Here is a 4,558-nt window from a genome sequence, read left to right on the forward strand (position 1 = left end):
AGGCAGCAAACCCGAGGCAATTTATTAACAGCCAGATTACGAGTTTTGAGCGCTATAGGGAAATTAAAGACCGCAACATTTTCGGCGGTATTTAACTCCCCTATAGCGCTGGTATTACGAGTTTAAAAAAAGCAAGCTTGTGCGAGCGATATGGCAGCGTTGAGCTCCATAACGCACACAAATACAAGCGCTGCTGTTACGTGCTCGTGCACGATTTCCCCATAGACATCAATGGGGAGAGCCGGCAAAAAAAAGCCTAACACCTCGATAGCGGAGCGAAAAGCTCCGTAACGCAGCCCCATTGATGTCTATGGGGAAAGAAAAAAATATACGTTTAAACCTAACACCCTAACATAAACCCTGAGTCTAAACACCCCTAATCTGCTGCCCCTAACATCGCCGTAACCTACATTATAGTTATTAACCCCTAATCTGCCACCCCCAATGTTGTTGCTACTATACTAAAGTTATTAACCCCTAAACCTCTGGCCTCCAACATCACTAACACTACATAAATATATTAACCCATAAACCTAACCCTAAGCATAATCCTAACATAACCCTAACCCTAACACCCCCTAACTTAAATATAATTATATCTAAATAAAACTTACAATTATTACCTAAATAATTCCTATTTAAAACTAAATACATACCTGTAAAATAAAAACTAAGCTAGCTACAGTATAACTAGTTATATTGTAGGTATCTTAGGTTTTATTTTTATTTCACAGGTAAGTTTGTATTTATTTTATATAGTTATTAACTACTTACTAGCTACCTAGTTGAAATAAATACAAATTTACCTGTAAAATAAAACCTAACCTGCCTTACACTAAAACCTAACATTACAATCAAATAAATTAAATTAATCAAATACAATTATCTAAATTACAAAAAAATATAAACAATAAATTACACTAAATAAAAAACGAAATTATGAAGAAAAAAACCAAAACTAATTACTCCTAATCTAATAGCCCTATAAAAATACAAAAATCCCCCCCCAAAATAATAAAACCCCTAGCCTACACTTAACTGCCAATAGCCCTTAAAAGGGCCTTTTGCGGGACATTGCCCCAAAGATAACAGCTCTTTTACCTTTAATTTTTTTTACAAACAACCCCCCAACAGTAAAACCCACCACCCACACAACCAAACCCCCCAAATAAAATTATATCTATAAAAACCTAAGCTAACCATTGCCCTGAAAAGAGCATTTGGATGGACATTGCACTTAAAAGGGCATTTAGCTCTTTTGCTTTGCCCTTAAAAGAGCATTCAGCTCTTTTACAAAGTGCCCAAACCCTAATCTAAAAATAAAACCCACCCAATAAACCCTTAAAAAAAAAAAATAACACTAACCCCAAACGATCCACTTACAGTTTTCGAAGACCAGACATCCATCCTCATCCAGCCCGCGAAGTCCTCATCGAAGCTGGCAGAAGTCTTCATTCAAGCAGGAAAAAGGCCTCATCAAAGCCGGCAGAAGTCTTCATCCAAGCGGCCAGAAGTCTTCATCCATCCGGCGTGGAGCGGGTCCATCTTCAAGACATCCGGCGCGGAGCATCCTCTTCATACTGTAGCCACCGTACACTGAAGGTTCCCTTTAAGTGACGTCATCCAAGATGGCGTCCCTTACATTCCGATTGGCTGATAAAATTTTATCAGCCAATAGGAATTAAAGGGGAAAAAATCCTATTGGCTGACCCAATCAGCCAATAGGATTGAGCTTAAATCCTATTGGCTGATCAAATCAGCCAATGGGATTGAGCTCACATTCTATTGGCTGATTGGAATTGCCAATAGAATGCAAGCTCAATCCTATTTTCCCTTTAATTCCTATTTCTAATCGGAATGTAAGGGACATCATCTTGGATGACGTCACTTAAAGGGAAACTTCAGTGTATGGCAGCGACCGTATGAAGAGGATGCTCCGCGCCGGATGTCTTGAAGATGGACCCGCTCCGCGCCGGATGGATGAAGATAGAAGATGCCGTCTGGATGAAGACTTCTGCCGGCTTCGATGAGGACTTCTTCCCGCTTGGATGAGGACTTCGCCGGCTGGATGAGGATAGATGTCCGGTCTTTGAAAACTGTAAGTGGATCGTCTGAGGTTAATGTCAGGGTTTTTTTTTAAGGGTTTATTGGCTGGGTTTTATTTTTAGATTAGGGTTTGGGCACTTTGTAAAAGAGATGAATGCCCTTTTAAGTGCAAAGCAAAAAAATGAAATGTCCTTTTAAGGGCAATGCCCATCCAAATGCCCTTTTCAGGGCAATGGTTAGCTTAGGTTTTTTTAGATAGAATTTTATTTGGGGGGTTGGTTGTGTGGGTGTTGGGTTTTACTGTTGGGGGTTGTTTGTAAAACAATTTACAGGTAAAAGAGCTGTTATCTTTGGGGCAATGCCCCGCAAAAGGCCCTTTTAAGGGATATTGGCGGTTTAGTGTAGGCTAGGGGTTTTATTATTTTGATAGGGCTATTAGATTAGGAGTAATTCGGTTTGTTTTTTTCATAATTTCGTTTTTTATTTTTTATAATTTAGTGGAGGGGGTTTTGTAAATTAGATAATTGTATTTGATTAATTTATTTTATTGTAATGTTAGGTTTTAGTGTAAGGCAGGTTAGGTTTTATTTTACAGGTAAATTTGTATTTATTTCAACTAGGTAGCTAGTAAATAGTTAATAACTATTTACTAACTAGTCTACCTAGTTAAAATAAATACAAACTTACCAGTGAAATAAAAATAACACCTAAGATAGCTACAATGCAACTATTAGTTAAATTGTAGCTAGCTTAGGTTTAATTTTACAGGTAAGTATGTATTTATTTTTAAATAGGAATTATTTAGGTAATAATTGTAAGTTTTATTTAGATTTAATTTAATTATATTTAAGTTAGGGGGTGTTAGGGTTAGACTTAGGGTTACGTTAGGGTTATGGTTAGGTGTTAATATATTTATGTAGTGATGTGGGAGGCCAGAGGTTTAGGGGTTAATAGTTTATTATAGTATATTTCGTTGTGGGGGGCTTGCGTTTTAGTGGTGAATATGTTTATTATAGCGAAGGTGTGGGCGGACGGCAGATTAGGGGTTAATAATAATTAAGTAGTGTTTGCGATGCAGGAGGGCGGCGGTTTAGGGGTTAATAGGTTTATTATAGTGGCGATTGTTTATCCTCTCAATCAGATGAACCAGCTTACATACCTCCAGAAAAGATAGTCGCAATGTCCACTTCTCTTGAACAAGAGATACTATCAGCATTGAATTCAGATGATCAAATACCTCATACAAAGATCATAAAAAGCTCAACAGGAATATACTACCATAACAATCTACTATATGTCCCTCCATCATTACGCAACAGCCTTCTTAATCACTTTCATGACTCTCCTATCTCTGGTTACCCCAGTATCACCAAGACATTGGAGTTACTCAAAAGAGCATTTTGGTGTCCGAAAATAGACACCACAGTCTATGATTATGTTACAACTTGTGAAATTTGTGCTTGGAATAAAGTAGACCGCAGAAAACCTTTTGGTTTCCTTACTCCACTATCCATTCCAGATGTCCCCTGGAGTTTTATATCACTGGATTTCATTGTAGATTTACCAACGTTTCAACACCACAATACTATTCTAGTGGTAGTAGATCACTTAAATAAATTGCCCCACTTTATACCTTTGAAAAAAATTCCCACAGCTCAAAAACAAAATTTATGCTTACCTGATAAATGTCTTTCTTTTGCGATGTACTGAGTCCACAGATTCATCCTAACTTGTGGGATATTGTCGTTCCTGACAGAAAGTAGCAAAAAGAGCACCACAGCAGAGCTGTCTACATAGCTCCCCCCCTTAACTCCACCCCCCAGTCATTCGACTGAAGGCCAAGGAAGAAAAGGAGAAACTATAAGGTGCAGAGGTGACTGAAGTTTACATAAAAAATATACTATCTGTCTTGAATAGACAGGGCGGGCCGTGGACTCGGTACATCGCAAAAGAAAGAAATTTATCAGGTAAGCATAAATTTTGTTTTCTTTTGCAAGATGTACCGAGTCCACAGATTCATCCTAACTTGTGGGATACCAATACCAAAGCTTTAGGACACGGATGAAGGGAGGGACAAGACAGGAACCTAAATGGAAGGCACCACTGCTTGCAAAACCTTTCTCCCAAAAATAGCCTCCGAAGAAGCAAAAGTAACAAATTTGTAACATTTGTAAAAGGTATGAAGCGAAGACCAAGTCGCAGCCTTACAAATCTGTTCAACAGAAGCATCATTTTTAAAAGCCCATGTGGAAGCCACCGCTCTAGTGGAGTGAGCTGTAATTCTTTCAGGAGGCTGCTGTCCAGCAGTCTCATAAGCCAAACGGATGATGCTTTTCAGCCAAAAGGATAGAGAGGTAGCCGTAGCCTTTTGACCTCTACACTTTCCAGCATAGATAACAAACAAAGAAGATGATTGGCGAAAATCTTTGGTTGCCTGCAAATAAAACTTCAAGGCACGAACCATGTCCAAGTTGTGCAACAGACGTTCCTTCTTAGAAGAAGGATTAGGACA

Source organism: Bombina bombina, chromosome 4, assembly GCF_027579735.1.
Source record: "Bombina bombina isolate aBomBom1 chromosome 4, aBomBom1.pri, whole genome shotgun sequence".
NCBI lineage: Eukaryota > Metazoa > Chordata > Amphibia > Anura > Bombinatoridae > Bombina > Bombina bombina.